General features: G+C 39.1%; 6 non-coding genes across 6 annotated transcripts; 3 read left to right on the top strand and 3 right to left on the bottom strand.

Annotated features, from left to right (window-relative positions):
• Positions 1–12,783: 12,783 nt before the first annotated feature.
• Trnaw-cca (transfer RNA tryptophan (anticodon CCA)) lies at positions 12,784–12,855 on the bottom strand. The gene has a single exon. It is a non-coding gene; the product is annotated as a tRNA-Trp (tRNA).
• Positions 12,856–12,967: 112 nt separating this feature from the next.
• Positions 12,968–13,041, top strand: Trnai-aau (transfer RNA isoleucine (anticodon AAU)). Its single transcript has one exon. It is a non-coding gene; the product is annotated as a tRNA-Ile (tRNA).
• A 3,309-nt stretch (positions 13,042–16,350) lies between these two features.
• Trnaw-cca (transfer RNA tryptophan (anticodon CCA)) lies at positions 16,351–16,422 on the bottom strand. Its single transcript has one exon. It is a non-coding gene; the product is annotated as a tRNA-Trp (tRNA).
• A 108-nt stretch (positions 16,423–16,530) lies between these two features.
• Trnai-aau (transfer RNA isoleucine (anticodon AAU)) lies at positions 16,531–16,604 on the top strand. The gene has a single exon. It is a non-coding gene; the product is annotated as a tRNA-Ile (tRNA).
• A 985-nt stretch (positions 16,605–17,589) lies between these two features.
• Positions 17,590–17,661, bottom strand: Trnaw-cca (transfer RNA tryptophan (anticodon CCA)). Its single transcript has one exon. It is a non-coding gene; the product is annotated as a tRNA-Trp (tRNA).
• Positions 17,662–17,781: 120 nt separating this feature from the next.
• Trnai-aau (transfer RNA isoleucine (anticodon AAU)) lies at positions 17,782–17,855 on the top strand. Its single transcript has one exon. It is a non-coding gene; the product is annotated as a tRNA-Ile (tRNA).
• The last annotated feature ends 2,929 nt before the right edge of the window (positions 17,856–20,784 follow it).

Here is a 20,784-nt window from a genome sequence, read left to right as displayed (position 1 = left end):
CGCCACTCTGCGAAATATAGTGTTTTGAAAATTTCTAGTCACCATGGGAGATTTCAAGACTAAATATATTTCCAGCGAATAACAAACACACACACGAACACACACACGCACACACACACGCACACACACACGCACACACACACGCACACACACACGCACACACACACGCACACACACACGCACACACACACACACACACACACACACACACACACACACACACACACACACACACACACACACACACGCACACAGGTGAGCAAGGCACCGGGGCCAGACGGTATCCCGAATATGGCCATTAAAGCGGCTATTCTGGAGGCTCCCGAATTATTCGGGGCAGTAATGAATAGATGCCTGGAAGCTGGCCACTTCCCGGACAGATGGAAGCGACAGAACCTGGTCCTATTGCCGAAGCCGGGAAAACCTCCGGTTGTCCCCTCGTCATATAGGCCGATCTGTCTACTCGATACTGCCGGCAAGGTGCTGGAGAGGGTTATCCTTAACAGACTCGTACAGTACACGGAGGGTACAAACGGGCTGTCAAGGAACCAATCCGGCTTCCGAAAAGGCAAATCTACGGTGGATGCCATCTTGTCTGTCACTAAGACAGCCGAAGTGGCGATCCAGCCCAAGAGGACAGGTATTCGTTATTGCGCAGTTGTCACGCTCGACGTGAGAAATGCGTTTAATAGCGCTAGCTGGGACTCCATAGCCAGCTCGCTTCGGAGCGTCCAAGTGCCGGTGTCGCTGTACAGAATTCTGGAAAATTATTTCCAGAATCGTGTGCTATGCTACAACACGGAGGAGGGTCAGAAATGCGTTCCAATCACCTCAGGGGTTCCGCAAGGTTCCATACTGGGCCCGGTGTTGTGGAACGTCATGTATGACGAGGTGTTGAGGCTAAAGCTCCCGGTAGGGGTGGTGATTGTCGGCTTTGCGGACGATATCACCTTGGAAGTCTACGGCGAATCTATCAGAGAGGTTGAGTTGACGGCTGCCCACTCTATAAGCATTGTTGAAGATTGGATGCGATCCAGGAAACTGGACCTAGCGCATATAAAACGGAGGTTATTGAGGTAAATAACCGCAAGTCGGTGCAGCAAGCAAATATCAGCGTCGGGGACTGCACTATTTCGTCAACGCGGTCCTTAAAACTCCTTGGAGTCATGGTCGACGACAAGCTCAAGTTCGGGAGCCACGTCGACTATGCCTGCAAGAAGGCTTCCACAGCTATTTCGGCATTGTCTCGTATGATGTCTAATAGCTCTGCGGTATATGGCAGCAAGCGAAGGCTTTTAGCCAACGTGGTCCAGTCCATACTCAGGTATGGCGGGCCGGTGTGGTCATCGGCGTTAGGTACCAAAAGCTATCTAGCCAAGCTGGAAAGCACCTATCGTCTCATGTGCTTAAGAGTGGCGAGTGCGTACCGCACAGTTTCACATGACGCAATCTGCGTCTTAGCGGGTATGATGCCTATTGGTATCATCATCAGCGAGGACGTAGAGCGCTTCAACCAACGTGGAACTAGAGGCATACGGAGTACCACAAGATCGGCCTCGATGATCACATGGCAGCGGGCATGGTCTGATTCCACAAAAGGCCGGTGGACACATAGACTTATCCCGGAACTATCCGGATGGGTCAACAGGCGTCATGGCGAAGTCAACTTCCACCTGACACAGATTCTGTCAGGGCATGGTTGTTTTAGACAGTATCTGCACAAATTTGAGCATGCGGAGTCCCCCGAGTGTCCCGAATGCGCGGACGTTGAGGAAACTGCAGAACATGCTTTCTTCATATGCCCTCGTTTCGAGGGCGTGAGAAGCAACATGATGGCAGTTAGCGGACAGGACACTACTCCGGATAACTTAGTCCAAAGGATGTGTTCTAGCTCGGACGTCTGGGGTGCGGTCAATGCGGCTGCTACCCAGATCGTACTTGAGATACAAAACCGCTGGAAAGCCGATCAACGGCGAATAAACAGCCTAACTACCATAGTCCAGTAGTTATCTAAGAGCGTGCGTTAAGCACAATAGCCCCTCCCTGAAGTAATACCGATAAGGTGGTTCCAGGGGGGATTGAGGCTGGAGACTCGAGTAGGGTTTTAGTGGGTCTGGATCTTCACGATCTTCACGGGATACCAAACCCCACTCCCTGAGCTGTCTTCTCAGGTGTCTGATAGCACATTTCCCTACTCGTTAAAAAAAAAAAAAAACACACACACACACACACACACACACACATACACACACACACACACACACACGCACACACACATACACACACACACACACACACACACACACACACACAAACGCGCGCGCTCAGCTAACTGATCAACGTGAAATGTCAACAGAAGAAGCATTTAGTATAATCATATTTAGAAACTAGGTTAAACAGATTTCAATATGAAGTATTTCATAGGGAGTCACCATCGAGATTTCCTCCTTATGACGTTATTGGCACTATGAAGAAAACATGCGCCCCTCCTGCTAAGTTCATCGAAAAAACGTCTTCGAAAATTTTAAATTGCGATGTACCTATATTGAGTGGTCTAAATTTTAGACCTATGGCTTATTTCAAGATATGTTCTGCTGAACTTATGGACCAGTTTCGGTAAATCTTACAAAGCTTATATGGGACGAATGAATAACTTAACTGACCTGATAAACTCCATTAAGTTAAAATATTGTTAAAAATAGGGGAAAATCAGCAAAACTTGATACTTTCCGATGTCAAGCAGGGGTGGGCACCATGAGATTCGCCGGAAATTTTTTACAGAAGATCACTTGTATTTTATCAATTGGCAGGCAGTTTCTGAATTTCGTTCGTTTTCAGGTTAGTTTTTCCCGTAGTGCAATGAAGTGTTAATAAAGTCATTTTCAAGAGTCTAAATTACTTCGAAGTTTCATATAATCTCAGAAATGAAATATCACATTAGTCGACATAACAATGCATTATATTGCACAAATAACTAGCACAATTATATAATGAAACTATAAAAATTTGTACGAAATTATTACTTTTATTTAAATATATACATCAAAACACCAGAACATCAAAATTTATTATGTTGATTCTATGTTGAAAATATGTTGAAAGACTGTCGCAGTGGCCTTTTAACCCAATGCCCTTCTGGCATACAAAAAAAAAATGTTGAAAATGCATCTTTTTCATTAAAATACATTATTTGGTCATGAAAATGTCCGGAAGCTTCAGGTAAACGTGTTTAAACATACTTTTACTAACAATTCAGATAGAATTACGGATGCCACAGATATTCAAACTACAGTGGACCCCCGTTCGTTTGAACGATTCCTCATGCAAACTTACGAGGTTACTTTTTAATTTGAACAACTGGTAACCCGAAATATGCTGAAACCTGTGTAAACTGGCCGCCCTGCTCTTTGTTATTGTTTTGGTGGTTTGTTTTAGTTGGCAGTTGCAAGTGCGAATATTGCATTTTCCGATCGGATTTCTCTCTTAATCGTTAGGAAAACGAAATGTGAAACCGTCTAAACACGCTAGGTCAGTACAAAAGATACGTGTTTATGTGCATTGTCTGCATAAACAAATGATGTCATGTTGAGAATGACATTTGAACCATTTTTAATTTGCACGTCGTGCAAACCAACGGGGTTCAAATTAAAAAGTGTTCAGATTAAAAATGGTCAAACGAACGGGGGTCCACGGTACCAATATTGTTTTTTCTAGTTAAGTGATTCTTATGTAGAAAAATGTATGATGTTGACAAATTAGATAAAAACTGATAACATCATTCGATTGCGCGACCAAAATCCCATAGAAAAAGTATATTGGCATGTCTTCACATCAAACTATTGCATAGATATTTAAACCCGAAAAATTACTTTTTTGAAAATCTGTAAAAAAAGGAAGCAGCGCCACCGCTAGGGGGATTGATCAATCGGTGTAAAACTTAGGGAAATTGGTTGTGGGGTCGGAATGAACAATTATGCCAACTTTGGTTGAAATCGCTAATGGTCGAATCCAAACCTTGTACGTTTGAGAAGGAAGGATTAGTTTTTCACATATGACAAAGGCAAACAGTTAAACCCTTTTCAAAATATGTTCGTGAAATGTTTGCAAATGTACTCTAACAACATATTTTAATCATATCAACTAGAAAAACATCAAAAATCCTAGAAAAAATTCGAAAATATTTTTGTCCGCCTGCTTGTATGGAAATCCCCCATAGTGCATTGATCCTACCCGATTAATTTAAATTCTTCAAAATATGTTTAATAACCAATCCAATTGCAACGAACGAAGCACAAAAGCAAGCGATGCTGAACTCTCATACAAAATCAAAATACATACTCAGAACTTGAACTTGAGAACTTGAACTTGAACTTCAAAGCGAGCAATGGAAACTGACATTTATAGTTTTGCTTGAGTTTGTTTGGTTCCTCACCTGACATAATTTAGCTTGAGTTTGCTTGGTTCCTCACCTGACGTAATTTAGTGGATTCTTCAGCTCTTTCGAGATGAACTGGACTCCATTGACGACAAACCATAAACGTTGTTGTACGTGCTTGTGTAACAGCAGCTAGTTAATTCTGGCTAAAACGTAACTGGACCATCATGGGATTTAAAGTACGTTTGTTGAGGCACTCCCTTATGATATACTGTCCTGTTTCATGGTCTTATTCCGTCAATAAAACGCTGATTTTCTTGCCACATGATCGTAGAATGTAGAATTTAACCGCTGGTTACCGTAATTTAAAAAAATGGTTCTTTTTTACAATCGACGGTAGAAAAAAGAACTGAAACAAAGGAGCATCTCATGGGAGGCGTGTAGGGGAAAGAGCGGAAAATTATTTAATGGAGGGTCATTGAAGCAACGCTTAGTAAGTTTGTATAACGTCCCTCCTTACCTAAGCTGGCGGATCCGCAGATCGAACCAAGCTACTGTTTGTTGTTGTTTGTTGGACTTTAGAAGTGGTTGCCTACTGCTAGGTGCTAGGTAACACTCGCAGCTTTTTTGGACTCGGCAGAGCAGTCAGCATTCAGTTTTTTTACTAAATCATAATCCAGGATGTTAGGATCAGCCCTGACTTGCAAATGAACTTCAACGGCAGTTGACGATCAACTGTTCCACTCGGATGCCTGTTTTGTACTTTGCGGACAGTCTTACCAGTTTCCTTGTATTTCTCAATCCGCGAGTGACGCAGTAATTTTAGGATAATCCAGCAGTTTTTTCCTTTCCCGATTTGACGTTGATAGATTTTGAAGGGGACTGCGCCCAATTTTTTTCCTATTCTCTTCCTGCATGATGAATATCTTGACACTACGTTAGTTTGAAACTGTTTACAAACAATAAAACACCGTCAAAAACATCCGACCAACAGAGCTATTTATAACAACATAACAACATATAGAGATATTTACAACAATGTTATTTTAACCTCCTTTGATTGCATTGAGAATGTTGATTAAATTCAATTGGGTATTTCTCGGAAAATCTGCTTAGCAATGAATAAATACATTTCATCATTACTGTTCAAGTGAATTTCAAATTTTCAACAGTAGCTCCTTCAAATTTCCAGTGCATCATGCCATTCCATATCACGAATGCAAACGCGCAAAAATATCAGAGAACATTGCCGGAAAAGGGTGTTCTATTTTGTTGTTGTTGCAGTGAAAACAGAGCCCTGGCCTCGAAATATTTGTATCCCGTAATTAAATGGTGCCGTTCATAATAACCTTGTCATTTAAATAATTAAACGCTTAACATTTTAAATACCCGGACCGCTTGTTACCTTCCTTTCCAATCATTATTACCATCATATCGTCCTCGTGCTTCAATAGATTGAATACTGCCGCTTGGTCAGCCCCGGCGAGCTTCGTTCCGGTGGCGTTTTCCAATGGTAAGCTGATTAAAAATAATTACCGGCCAATTTTTATGCTTCATATTCCTTCACCTCTGTGCACATTACATGTGCGTAGGTACTCGCAGAAGTATTCTCTGTCGTGTTTGCGTAAAACAAAAATAATGAATACATTGGACTAAATTCGCAAGCCAATTGTGTTCTTCGCTTTTTCCGTGTAATTTTTTTTGTTGTATTTTGTTACATGCAACATAATAACATTGGCAGCTGATTAAAAAAGGGAACTCCCCTCTAGAAATGCTGTCGAGCATGTTTGAACAATTTGAAATACAATTGAAATGCGGTCAATAAAAATAAAAATTGTTTAAATATTTTAAACTGCATCGACAATTATGCTGCACTGTCAGAGGTGATAAATTTTTTGGAAAGTTATAATCTGAAGTTTTCTACCGAACGAAAATTGCAACTATGTCCACTACCGTATGCACGTTCTCCTCTAGTGTTGCAATTACAACTACGGGCTGTGGCTGTGTCCGCCGCGAAGCGGATTATATCTTCCTTCACATTTTCCATTTTCCCTTCGGGTGACCCGATTCGCTGTATGCAACGAATCGGGGTTTATTTTGGCTTTCTCTAGATGGCGGCTACCCCGCCATTTTGCGGATTTGTTTCGACGAGCACATTTCTCATACAATTTGAACTCATAGTAATGAATTTTTTGCGAGAAATTTTGTGTATTTTTTTACTTACAACAATTGGAACCATGTTTTACTTTTTCATTATTAAATCAAACATTTTATAGCCAACGAAAATTTTTAAAAATACCAGTATTTTGCTATTTCAGATTTCAGTTGTTCTGCTTATTTTGATAAAAAAAATCATATACCGTAGTCTTCCTGTGCCTCGCGGAAAAAACTTTTCTTCAACAATGAAGGCGGTCGGAACATAATAGTTAATGTTGATCACTGCAGGGCCATGTCACCAATTTTCTTGGCCCGTTTTCATTGAGTGGTCTTTATGTGGTTTCAATGAGATGGTGCAACATGCCACCACACGTTAGCACTGATATACGGTCTCCACTGCTGGCAAAAGTGATTGAAATTGCGCTTCCCATTTGGAATGAATCCGAGTCCGTTGCGGCAGCCATATTTAACTAAATGTACACAGAATTATCTTATCTGATTTCGAATTACACCACTTATCCCTTGTATGTCTATTAACCCCCCTTTATTCTTTACCTGAACTGTGCTGCACTATATATAATTTAGGTGTTGATTTGAGGGCGTCTGAGAGAGCATCTTTTTTGCAGTCTGTGAACTTCACTTTAGTGTAATACTTTGTATGACTGAACTGAATTATGACTACTCGGATAGAAATGCATAACGAATATTAATTTAAAAACCCGATTTAATCCACCTAGTGGTGAAAGGAACCTTTGTTATACGGTCTTACTTGCTATTTGAGATAGAAATCGACACGGCTTCAGAACATAATTCATCTATTGGTTATCGTTACGCAGTGCGTTGGTTTCCATACAATTTTTGAAAATGGAATATGTTTACAAAATTTGATCAAAATAAGAACACTTTTAAATTTTGATAGATCCTTTTTTCATGAAATTGGTAAGGATAAGTAAGTTATTATTAATCTGTTGTTATTAATCTGAGTAAGTGCAAATAAAAGTAAGTTGCAAGAGGAAATCTTATTCTTTAACATATACATTGTTTAGTAAAGGTCTAGTTTAAATTAAAATCACCTAATATGCTAGCGTCACCACCACTATAGTTTCCCAACTAAATGATTCTTTTGATTTGCACACTGACAACCTTTGGCTCCTCTGGCGCTAGTTTATATGGAATATAAGCGTTATGCTAGCGCCAGAAGCTAGCTGTTGTGAGTTTAGTGTAGAATTTTATGCGCCTTCAGCGACATCATCACTATAGTTTCCCAACTAATTTGACATAAGTTTTATCCAAGTGGGGACCTTTTGCTTGGATGTCTGTTCTCTGTGGCTATTCTATTTGAATCACATCAGTAGAGTTTTCTTGTATAATTTTCATCAATTTTTATTAACCTTCGGTTACTCACGCTGTTGTATTTGATACAACACGTGTAGGTTTTCCAACGCCATATTGTTATAAAGTTACAAAACGTTGTTTAACTAACGTATATTCTTCAACAAACTTATTGTGCGCAAAATGTCATAATTATTCAATGCATTAATAATTTAAACTGTTGGGAAAATGTATGCAGCAAAACTATCAGCAAATGTAAAATGTTTAAAATGTATCCGTCTGCTGATAGTCGAGTAATTCGGAGTCAAAATTGGGGCATTCTTTATAATCAAAGTTCTACAGTTCCTAAACAAGCAAACATACAGGTATACTATTTTCAGCAAAGTTGTGTATTTTTATTATTTGTACAATTTTGTAGTACATATAAAAGTTATACAACAATTACAAAAAGAGCAAAAATAGAAAAACTGATTTTACAAATTCATATACAATAAATAAGATTTTTCTATCTTCGCTGCAGAGATAGAAGGTTACAGTCTTCAACAAAATTTCTTGTAATAATATGTTCTATAACTTTGTAGAACACATCAATGTGTTATATTGACACTGAAGAAAAATAAATTTTTTATTTCACTTTTAGGGGGATTAATCAAAATTTAAATTCTACCAGACCATAGAGCTTTCAATTTCAAGAAACTCTTACAATGGTTTAATAAACTTAAAACCAAGTTTTCCCAGTCAAAACTCCCTTGCACACGTTTTCTTTGGTTTGGGACTATTTTGCGCGCGAGTAACTGTATTACAAAAGTTGACGCGAGTGTTCGAGGGTTAATATCTTTTGATCGGTAAAACCAATTCTTATGAAATTTTGCATATATATTCGTAGTGTGAAAACCTCTCGTTTGGTATTAAAATAATTGAAATTAGGTAAATTTTCTTCGTTAAAATCATTCTAAATTATTGTTAATTTTGGTGTGGTGTATACGGTTGCTCATAACTTTCAAATTAAACGTCCAATCAAAAAATCATTCAATAGTGATCTATTAGGATATATTATCTTTCAAATGAGACTAATAGCGCATAAATCGGTTTGGCCATCTCTAAGAAACAGGCGATAATTATTACCTTGTCAAAACAGGTTTTTTAAGGCTAACTTTTAAACTACTTGTTTGTTTTCAATAAAAAATCCTGAACAATTTAGCTTTAATAAGGGCTTTCATTTGATACTAAGATCGTTGAAATCGGTCATGTAGTTCCGGAGAAACCCGTGTCACGTATTTTTCACATTTTTGCTTATAACTTTTAAACGAAACGTCGTATCACGAAACAACTCAATAGTGATCTACTAGACAATAATACCTTTCAAACAAAAGTAATAGCGAACGATTCGGTTCAGCCATCTCTGAGAAACAGGCGATAGAAAAAATCATTACATACATACACACACACACACACACACACAGACATTGCTCAAATCGTCGAACCCTATCGATTGGTATATGTGACTTGGCCCTCCGGGCCTGGGATAAATTTCGTGTTTTTCGACCAATTTTTAAACCTTTGTTATAGTATAACAAAGGTAAAACATTACGATTTCTATGAATTTTACTGTTTACAACACTTTAAGCTGTAACTTCACTTTAAAAGTTTTTGATTTTTCTATATTCCAGTGAATGTACCACAAAGTTAACTGTTTTTGGTTTTTGTATGTATGGGAAAAGTCGAAAAATTTACTGTAATAGCACCTACTCACCACCTTATGCGTTGTAAAATCAGCAGTTTACATAAAAGTCAATTGTAAAAATATCAATATTCATGGTAACCTCAGTGTAACTTACAGGACTTTTCACTGTTTCTATGAGGTTTTTCGATGTATTGTAACAGTGAAATTCAATGTTTTTTCGCTGTGCAGTTTTATTCGAGTAATTGTTGCCCATTTATGTCACAATTTATTCCCTTTCGTATCCGTTTCGTTTGTTTAAACATCAACTTTGCCAAAGACAACATCACTTTATCTTGTCACGATTCTAAGCTATGATCAAGCCCCATTAGCGGGATAAAACTGCGAATATCGCGGGGCAAAAGTGCGAAGTGCGAACTAAACTAAACTAAACAGGGTTTGAGCAAATTATGGAAAAACGAAAAATATTTAGTAAATTGTTCTCAACGCATTTTTAAAAGAAATATGTGAATGATGTAAACCGCTGCTACAATTTTTCGACAAGTAATATCCTCCTGTTATCAAGCAGTCTAGTCGAGCAGTCGGGCCATGCGGTTCATTCGAGCAGTTGAGTCGAGTACTCTAGTCGAGGAAATATTACCTGAAAACCGCTCTAAAATAACATTTACCCGTAACTCAGCAACTGTGCTTCGTAAACAACAAATGTTTACGATAGATTCAAGTTGTCAAAGTAGTCACCCAAGTAACAATTTCAGGCTGTTCAAACGCTTTTATTGCTGATTTTATTCAACCTGTGGCTGAACTATGGTTTAGGTTTAGAAATAAAAACCTTTTTTCAGCTCTTAAACATCTAAATCTGGTGATTTTATCAAGCTTCAGACTTGTTAAAAGCTGCTTTCGAAGCTGCGATGAAGCTTAATAGAGGTTTTTGCGCGCTTTTAAATAGCCAGTTTGCGCAATGCTGTCAATTCTATTTTTAGAACGAGAAATAGTTTTGCAATATGCTTTTCCAGCCGCTTAATCAACGATTCATCAACCTTTATGCAGCCAAAAAAAATCTGTTTTTAAATTTAAAAAAACGGAACGCGTCACTTTTATTTTGAGCATTGTGTGTGAGCATTGTCGAGCGCGATTTTTCAAATTTCGAATAATTTTAATTCGTATAAGTAAACTAACTAATTAAAAATGCATGTCTTTTTTCCGGGAATTGAGAACCCGCCATCTTTTGATCCATTAGCACTCACCGTATGATCCACCCCATTTGCATCTGCAGAACAGACAGTGAGAATATCTTTACACCTGAAGCCTAGCCCGCCTGGCGTGAAGCAGTCGATAATGTCGATAACTGACAAACTTTTGCTGTCAGCCGAATTGCGAAATTCTATGATCTGACACTATGTATGCTGTGAGCCGAAAGAAAACTTGGTAGAAGTTTGTAAAGCCACTTTAACACCCTTAAGCAGCCTTCAAGTAAGTAATTTGAAAGCTGTGAGTCTAATGAAAGCTTCCACTCTACACTTTAACACCTACGGAGGTTGCCACATGCACAGATTATTCTGTGTTTAACAGATATTTGAAAGAAATCGCCTGTACAGAATCTGTATACATAGAATATAGATTTTCGCCAAATTACACAGATTAAACAGATTTTTGAGCTTTTACAAGAGAGTGAAAGAGACGGAAATAGTCAGCAAAATGACTCTCTATCTCTTTCACTCTCATTGTTTTGCATTGGACAGATTTTTGCACAGATATTTTTCCTCGCCGTTCAGATTGTCAGATTTTTCCAACAAAAAACACAGAATTATATGTGGCATCCCTGCCTACGGTACGGTATGATGTTTATGGCTGTTTAGAAGCAGAGTGTTTAGCAGAAAAATCCGCTATTAAGCTTGTTTATCAGCTTTTGGGAGAGAACTGGTTTGAAAAACTTAAATAAACTACTTATAAACATCGCTTGTTTAAACACCATTTGAGTGCTTACTTTATGCAGCTTTGATCGCCTTAAACCAACTCATAAACAGCCATTGCTCTTGCAATTCAGCTACCATTGTTAGTTGGGCACCCATCCATGCCAATGTAAGTAGTCAGTTTATTCGGAATTTGCACTGATAAATTATTGAATCGCACTTTTACCCCTACGCGTATTTCGTGTTTGCTAGTGTGGGTGCTTGAGCTGTTAGAAAGCTCTATAGCACAGATAACAAGCAAAATTGTATTCAGTTTTTTGTCAATTACGGGTTCTGATAACCCCAAGCGTGTAGGGCGCTATATCTCTGCATCTTAGCGTTGGTAAGAGGAAATGCTTATCAACTTAGGGACTATATTGGCTCGTTTCATTATCCCTGATTTCCCTGATCGCGGATAAGTTCAAGTTGTTACGTGGTTTTTGAACCGTAAATCTCGCATGTGCATAGTATTTTTCGATATAAATTAAATTATGGTTGTATATAAGCACCATTGGTATTGTATTAAATTTGTTAAAGAGGTATTTTTTATATCTTAATTTTTGTAGTTACTGATTTTACAAGAAAATTTTCGAATATCCAGGTTAGTCTCATATGACTGGTGCTTACATACTTACCTTATCCATCTAGCTCCCCCCATCTACTAACAACAATTCCTTTCCCGAAATACTTGTGAAGATGCAGAGGATTCCCTGGTCTTTAGTAGCAACAAGTATTGGACTAACATTCCTTTCCATCCCACCAGGACCCGCATTCGGACGTGGCCGGCGTCGGTATTGATCAGCATGCTGGGACCTGATAAGGTTGCACAATGAAAAATAGCGTGCTGTCCCAAGTAAGCTTTTTCCAGCCATCATTTTGCAATTTTCATCGGTCCTGGTCAATAACGCACACGGGCGGTATCCTATGCTTATGCTATGCTGCTAATTACGGGTTCTGATAACCCCCTGTTTTGGCTCTAAATGATTCTAATATTTGATACTAGAAACTTAAGTAATGTACATAATTAAGCCAATCATCGGTCAAGCTCAAGCTTCCAAACTGTGCTCCAAGACACGTTCATATTACAAAAAAGTAATAAATTGTTCCTCAAAAGTAACAGAATTGAAATTAATATTTATCTATATTCGATCTCGCGAAAATGTTTTCGAAATGCTCGTCACTTGCACTGACAAAAAAACTTTTTCATAATTGTGCAACAATATGACACAGGTATTATGCTTTTCTGTTAGTCGTAAAAAAATGCTGTACTAAGAGTCAAGCGGTTTCCCTGACCCCGACGTGATTTGAACACGCAACCTTCTGATCTGGAGTCAGACGCGCTACCGTTGCGCCACGGAGTCCTACGGTTTGCTAAAGGCTTTGAGCATAACCTTGGCATTTGCATTGGCTTTCGAGTAATTATGGGGTCTCCCATTAATGGCTGGTGGGAAGAAAAGCACATTGTTTTAACAAGGCTCCATAGCTCAGTTGGTTAGAGCGTCGTGCTAATAACGCGAAGGTCGTGAGTTCGATCCTCTCTGGAGCCAGCTTTTTTATGCTAGAAAGGTGAAGAGATTTTAGTACTCGTTCGAATACCGATTACCGTGACTCAATTCAAAATCGCCACTAGTCTATGAAAATAGAGGCTCTCCATAGCCTCCCCCGTCAAAACGTCAGGGGTGTGTAATTGTCAAAATTTTGCGAACTAAGCATCTATGGATGCTAAACCCTTTAAACCATTTAAATAATAATATTTTAATTTGTAACTAAAAGGCTGTGTTTAATTGCTTTTTAATTAGTTTCAGTTCTTTTAAAACGAATCAACCTTTAAGTAGGTCCCAGTACCAAAGGTACCAAAACTGATGAGTGGGACATGGACAATGTATGTAATTTAGCAGCAACACCACCCCGCTGCAAAACGTTCTGGTGCTAACACGTTCCTCCTTCCTTAGGAATCTCCCCGCCCCTTTTTTCAGCTCCATATTGTTGATTTCCTTATATCAAGGAATATATGTGCCAAGTTAGGAGGTGGTGAATGGTCGAAACGTTGTGGAGCTAACCCGCTCCCCCCTTCCTTGGGAAGCACACCGCCCTTTTTGTGAATTCCACCTTGTTGATTCCCCTATTACAAGGAATTATGTGGTCAAACCAAACCAATCTTGACGATGGAGAACGGTTAAGGCGTTCTGGAGTTATGCCGCTCGCCCCCTTGTTAGGAACCACTCCCCCTTATAAGAAACCTACTCTCCCCTTTTGTCAATCCCTCAGTACTGATTCCTTTATGTCAGGGAATATGTGTGCCAAGTTTGGTGAAGAACGGTCAAGGCATTCTGGAGTTACGCCGGAATATACAAACATCGTTCACTTCTATATAGGGTTTTTTTCTAATTCTCGTCGTACTAAGTAAAGCCATTCTAATTTTCATTCGTTGGATGGATTTAATGAATACTCCAAAAGTTCTTGTGCTGATTTGACTAAAACACACTTACCTTCCGATCCGTGAACTTTGAAATCACTGAAAAGCGATTATTAAAGCATATTATTGAAATTACGCAACTGACTTTATTTCTTAAATTCGTCGTACCGTTTTAAAATCCGTCCATCAAAATTTTTCATCGTCCGAACTAAAAATCACAATAACGTTTACGAAGCTAACGCGCAAGTATTTGTGTAGGACGGCATGACAAAAGGTTATTCTGCAAAATTTCTGCAGGTCAGGCAAGTTTTCCTGGCTGTAAAATAACGACAATGCCTTGCGTGAGTTATTTTCATTTATGAATGACGGAAATTAAAACGATTAGTCGACATTGTCTTCTTTGTCGCACAAAAAACATAGGAAATTTGGCTGGTAGGACTTCTTTAATGATAAAAAGCATTTAAATGGATCTCAGCTCACTTTGATTGATCGCGTATGATAGACAACTAACTAAAATATTAGGGAATAACTAGTTTTGCATTGTGTGTCATAAAAATTCTGATATTTTTAATAATTTGTGTTGGATAGGACGGGAATAGGCAATTACGACGATGTGGCAACATCTATACCTATAAAGAAGGATTTCTGTCTGTCTGTCTGTCTGTCTGTCCGTATGTTCCTTATAGAATCGAAAACTACTGAACCAATCGGCATGAAAATATGCATGTAGAGGTTTTTTGGGGCCAGGAAAGGTTTTAGTGATGGTTAGAAACCTCTCCCCCCACTAAGAGGGGGGGGGGCTCCCATACAAATGAAACAAATTTCTGCATAACTCGACAACTAATCAAGCAAATACAACAAAATTTGGCATGTGGGTGTTTTCGGTGACAAGAATTTATTCTATGGTAAATTGAGACCCCTCCCCTCTTTTTAAGGGGAATTATAACTCCTCTCCTCTTTAAAAGGGGGGGCTTCCATACAAATTTCCTCATAACTCGAGAACTAATCAAACAAATGGAACCAAATTTGGCATGTGAAGGTTTTCGAGGGCAAGAATATTTTCTATAGTAAATTAGGACCCCTCCCCACTTTAGGAGGGGGGGCTCCTGTACCAAAGAAACACAATTTTCCTCATAACTCGAGAAGTAATTAAGCAAATGGAACCAAATTTGGCATGTGGATGTTTTTGAAGACAAAAATTTTTTCTATGATGAATTGGGACCCCTACCCACTTTAGGAGGGGGGCTCCTATACAAATGAAATTCAAATTTCCTCATAACTCGAGAACTAATCAAGCAAATAGAATCAAATTTGGCATGTGGAGGTTTCTGGAGGCAAAAATATTTTCTATGGTGAATTAGGACCCCTCCCAACTTTAAGAGGGGGTGCTTCTACACAAATGAAATACAAATTTCCTCATAATTCGAGAACTAATCAAGCAAATGGAACCATATCTGGCATGTGAGTGTTTTTGGAGGCAACCATTTTTTCTATGATGAATTAGGACCCCTTACCTTTTTAAGAGGGGGGGCTCTCATACAAACGAAATACAAATTTCCTCATAACTCTAGAACTAATCAAGCAAATGGAACCAAATTTATCATGTGGGTGTTTTTGTAGGCAAGAATATTTTCTATGGTATGTTTTCTATGGATTTCCCCACTTTAAGAGGGGGGGCTCCTATACAAATGAAAAACAAATTTCCTCATAACTCGAGAACTAATCAAGCAAATGGAACCAAATTTGACATGTAAGTGGTTTTGGACGCAAGATTTTTTTCTATGGTGAATTGAGACCCCTCTCTTCTTTAGAAAGCGAGTTATGGCCCATCTCCCCTTTAAGAGGGTGAGCTTCCATACAAATGAAATGCAAATTTCCTCTTATCTCGAGAACTAATCAATCAAATGGAACCAAACTTGGCATGTGGGAGATTTTGGAGTCTTGAATTTATTTTACGATAGTTAGAGACCTCTCACCCCTGTGGTAGGGGGATATGGACTCTCATACAAATAAAACAGAAATTTTTGCGAAACTCAAAAACTAATCGAACTCGAGAAATTCGAGACTCTTCCATAAAACATTAGTCAATACAAGACCACAAAAACTATCTATAGTAACACATAGATCATTCAGGACGAGACGGTCGCGAGTGTTGCCGGTGACCCGCCGTTGGAAGCGCCGCCCACTGGGGGGCTTGCAAAACTCGAGATTGTGACAAAGATCATCCGAGATTCATGATTTATGTACAACACAGGTTAATTATTACAGGAAGTTTGTCGGGTCAGCTAGTACCCTATATATTTTTAAAAGGCACAGAAGTTAAAAAAAATAAATTTAAATTTAAAACTAGTTGGTTTGTAAGCAACTTAGCACTATTGTTTCGTTATATTTCAAAGTATTCTAACAGTCGTAAAAAAGTTGCTGAGAAAAGTTTTTTTCCTGACCCCGACGTGATTTGAACACGCAACCTTCTGATCTGGAGTCAGACGCGCTACCGTTGCGCCACGGAGTCCTACGGCGTGCTGAGAGCTTTCATAATAGCCTTGGCTTATGTGCCAAGGTAATGAAGGCATTACCTATAACTTACTCTAGTGGGCAGATAAAAACAATATTTCAACATGGCTCCATAGCTCAGTTGGTTAGAGCGTCGTGCTAATAACGCGAAGGTCGTGAGTTCGATCCTCTCTGGAGCCAGCTTTTTTATGTTCAAAATTTCCATGGCACAAGAGTGAATACAATTAGTACAATACACAATACTACAATACGCACACACACACTCTAGAATGCAATTCATTTTGTGCCGTGTAATGTCACATTCAATAAAAATGCTCATATGATTATGAATATGAAAATAACGAAGCATCAATTTATTTTCGAAGTTCATCTAATCTAGGGTGGCAGACCCTCTTCGTCGTAAGAATTATATCTGCAACTGCTTCATAAATTTTATTATTGGAAACTTCATTTCTTAGTAAAACAAATTTTCATCTTCCAACGGGAATTAGTCATACGAAAACTTCACTTCGTCGTATGTAAGATTTCTTTTGTCTATAATGAATAGACAGCAACCGTTTACAAGAATCTATGTAGGGTACGGCACTGGTTCTTCAGCCTAGTTCTATTTTGGGCCTACCCTCTGTTCTCCATAACCCTGGGAGGAAAACAGTCACTAATTCTTACCAATTCTACTATTCTTGCACTTTCGTTTCGTGGTGACAAATTGGTTCTCCTCAAGCTCAAACAACACGGAAACGGAGAAGGCCCAATAATTAGAAGCATGCTTAAAATACCTTCCCATGCTCTAATGTATTCGGTGTATTTAACTACCACAGAAAAGATAGAAGTAGTTTGAAACACAGCTCAAAATATCAAGTTACTACTCTGATTGATCAGCAGATTCTCTTCGTAACAGTTAGAAAAGTCAAGAGTGCTTTTATTTCTTCAACAAAAAATAATACTTGAAATACTGGAAAAGAATGTAAAAGATAAATATTCATATATTTTGATGATATTTTCGGATTCTGCTCAAGTGAACTATTAGGCCTATAAAATAACGAAGTAAAAATAAAATAAATTTTAAAACTGCTCTAACTTGTTAGTTGGTAAGCAGCAAGCAGCAGGTAAGCAGTTTTTACGACCACTAGATAAAAAAGTTGCTGAGTCAAGCGTTTGCTTTCCATGACCCCGACGTGATTTGAACACGCAACCTTCTGATCTGGAGTCAGACGCGCTACCGTTGCGCCACGGAGTCCTACGGCTTGCAAAGGGTTTCATCAAATTCATTCATCAATTCATTTTGACATTTTGGTTGACTTTCGTAAAACATTACATAAAAATTGCAACTGGAAACAAAACAATATATGCCCAATCCGGCTCCATAGCTCAGTTGGTTAGAGCGTCGTGCTAATAACGCGAAGGTCGTGAGTTCGATCCTCTCTGGAGCCAGCGGCTTTTTTATGTTTGAAGATTTTTACTAGCTTCGAAGGCACATATTTTCCCAGATGAAATGAACTTGAACCAAAATTTTCTTTGTCAAAATTTTCTGCAGATCGTATCGAGAATATGTTTGTGTGCTGCTATCGACAATTCACGAAGCGAAACTCTGACTGACGACGTCTGATGAATAACACCCAGCTTGCAGGCAAAAACATGAATTTTGACGACCGGAACCTTTCTTCCGTGGCACATCTGGGTCCGGTCACACCGTATAGTTTACATGCCGTAGGCAATGCGCGACTCGAAATGGGTGAAAAGAATCACTAATGTATGTACTGCTGCTGCTGCTTCGTATGGATTTTAGTAGCCGTAGGAGGATTTCCACAACTTCGAAATTTTCACCAGGCAATTAGATGTGGGGTTGATCGGTTTAGTTCGGGTGGAGCAAGATGAAATTCAATGGGTTCCTTTCGACCGATATGTATGAATGCAATGAACGTGTGCAATTTCCAAATTGATTCCCCAGAGCTACATCTCCGGGCCCAAAGAAAAGGGATTATTACGCCCAAATTGCTGCAATTTCATCTTTCCGCTGCAATTGATGTACTGATCTGGCTTGGTTGATTGTGTGACGGTGATGGGTAGAGAAGGATTAGTAACTCCTTTTTCGAACCAGATTCGCTGTAAGCCATTATCCATCCATTCGGCAGAAGTGGAGGGAGGATTTCGGAACTTCAAAATCCGAAAATGCTCTCATCCTTTGAGTGGGTGGGCTACAGATTCACCCACCCCGTTGTAGCTCAGTCAGAAAACTGGAGTACACATTATCCGAAACGGTGAAGCGGAAATTATGATTCTGAATTATTAATTGCTGCCGCTTGTGTGCGTCAGTGGCTGCTTGCTCCTATGGCTCTATAACTACCAGCGTACGTGTAAGCGATTAGTGTGCAAATAGGCACGAATAATGTTTGCCCAAAGTCGAATTTTCCAGTGATAGAATATGGATGTAAGGATGTGCTACATAATCATCGTCGTTCCTACCTACATTGTAGAAGTTAAATCCTCCGCACGAATGAAAAGCGAAAGCCCTTGCATAATTTATCAGCTAACCGTCGAAAATTGTTGCTTTTTGGAAAGATTGTTTTCTTTATCGCTCGGTACTAAAACTCGAAATCTGAAAAGCATCCATCAGGCGGATATTCGTCAATGTTTAATTAGTGGGATACGAAATTTAACTGGTTTAATAATCACTACAGGCTAAGCAAAAGCTGGGGCAGAAAAAAAACTCAATGAATGAAGAAAATTCAATTAAAAGTTTCTTTCCCCTGCGGACAGCCAGTCAATCTTTCGATCCATGTATCTCTACAGCGCCCTATATTCCTGTTTTGATCGGCTCGTCTTGTGGCTGCATCATCAGAACAGGTACTATTTAATGAAATTTTGTTGTAGTTTTAATTAAAATTCACTTAAGTCCTGCCGGGGTCGGCCAACTGCCATTGTGGTTGAGATTAAATTGTTCCGTATGGCAGTAAATAACAATGCAGCATTCTTCTCTAGCCAAAAGTCGACTTGCTTTCAAGTGGATCATAAAATATTTCATGTCGTGCCATTGAAACCGTTTGCTTCATATAGACTGTTTTTTATTTGTGTAATATTAGGCGCATTTTTTAAATGTCTATCTAGCATCGGTGCCGACAGTTATAGCCCTAAAGTAACTATCGGAAGTGTTTCTAATCTTATACTAAAGCAGCCAATTCTTGAAAGCATCTTGAAATTTTCCTCCCAGGCCAACTGCGCAGCATGTACTGCAGAAAGAATTCCAAGGAATCAACTGGTACCAAAAATAATATCTAATTCCATTAAACTCCTTTCAATCAAGGGGAAGCAAGAAAGCATGGGAGGTCCACGCGTCCACGTACCGTACGTATATTATATTTACAATACAATGTACAACATTGTGCGTATCTTCATTTAAATGTTAAGTGACACTCCGGACCATCGGGGCCAGAGCCTGGCCAAGGATATAGAGCCTTATTTCGCTCTATGAAAATATATTAAAGACGTCAACTACTAAATATATTAGGTTAAATAATATAACACTTAAAAATAAAGTTGTGTGGTTCAATGTTTGTAGTATAGTACAGATCAGGAATTGAAAACCACACGACCCGGCGCCTTCTAGCTTCACTACTCAATTATACAAATTGGAGTATTTCCCGGTATGGCCACGTGAAGGCGCTAGGTGGAGGCTTGGGATGGTTAGAGATATCCTCTTTCCTAGTTGCCTTCCCCATTTCATACCCACAGCAAAGAAAACTCCGATTTTTTCCACCTATTGGTGAAAGGAACCTTTGTTAAAACCCGTTATTTATCTCTTAAATGCCTTGGACACTTTACTTTTTGTTCTTACAAAGTATAAAAATTACCTTTTTGCCGACCGGTTTCGGGTAAGTAGTTACCCATCTACGGGGCCGAGTCCAACCACATGGAGACAAAAATTGAGGTTAGAATGACCAGCTCTGGATCTCAATGCTATTAAATCTACAAGACCTGGGGGAAAGTTGGGTTCGAGTCCGGTTACAGTTGACTCCCATTATAGCTTGGTGCGATCTGTGGATCTTCCAGTTGGGGTAAGCAGAATAATCGTTATACAAACGTAGTAAGCGTTGATCCCTTTTATCTAGTTTTCCGTTCTTTCTCCTTCACGTCTTGTCTCACATTGGAGACATTATCAATACCTTTTGTTTCATTACTTTCTTCTACAGTTTCGTCCGTTTATTATTGTAAAGACTACCGTTATAACTTGAATAGTTAGTCGAAACGTTTTACGCGCGCATACGCAGGCGTAAAAGATACAGTCGCCGTTGCTGTGTGCAGACATTCTGCTACCCACACACTTCCTGCATAGCTTATTCGTGAGTCAAAAAACTCATGAGGA

Source organism: Sabethes cyaneus, chromosome 1, assembly GCF_943734655.1.
Source record: "Sabethes cyaneus chromosome 1, idSabCyanKW18_F2, whole genome shotgun sequence".
In the NCBI taxonomy this organism is placed as follows: domain Eukaryota; kingdom Metazoa; phylum Arthropoda; class Insecta; order Diptera; family Culicidae; genus Sabethes; species Sabethes cyaneus.
Note: the sequence above shows the minus strand (reverse complement) of the source record. Positions and strands in the feature narration are given on the sequence as shown.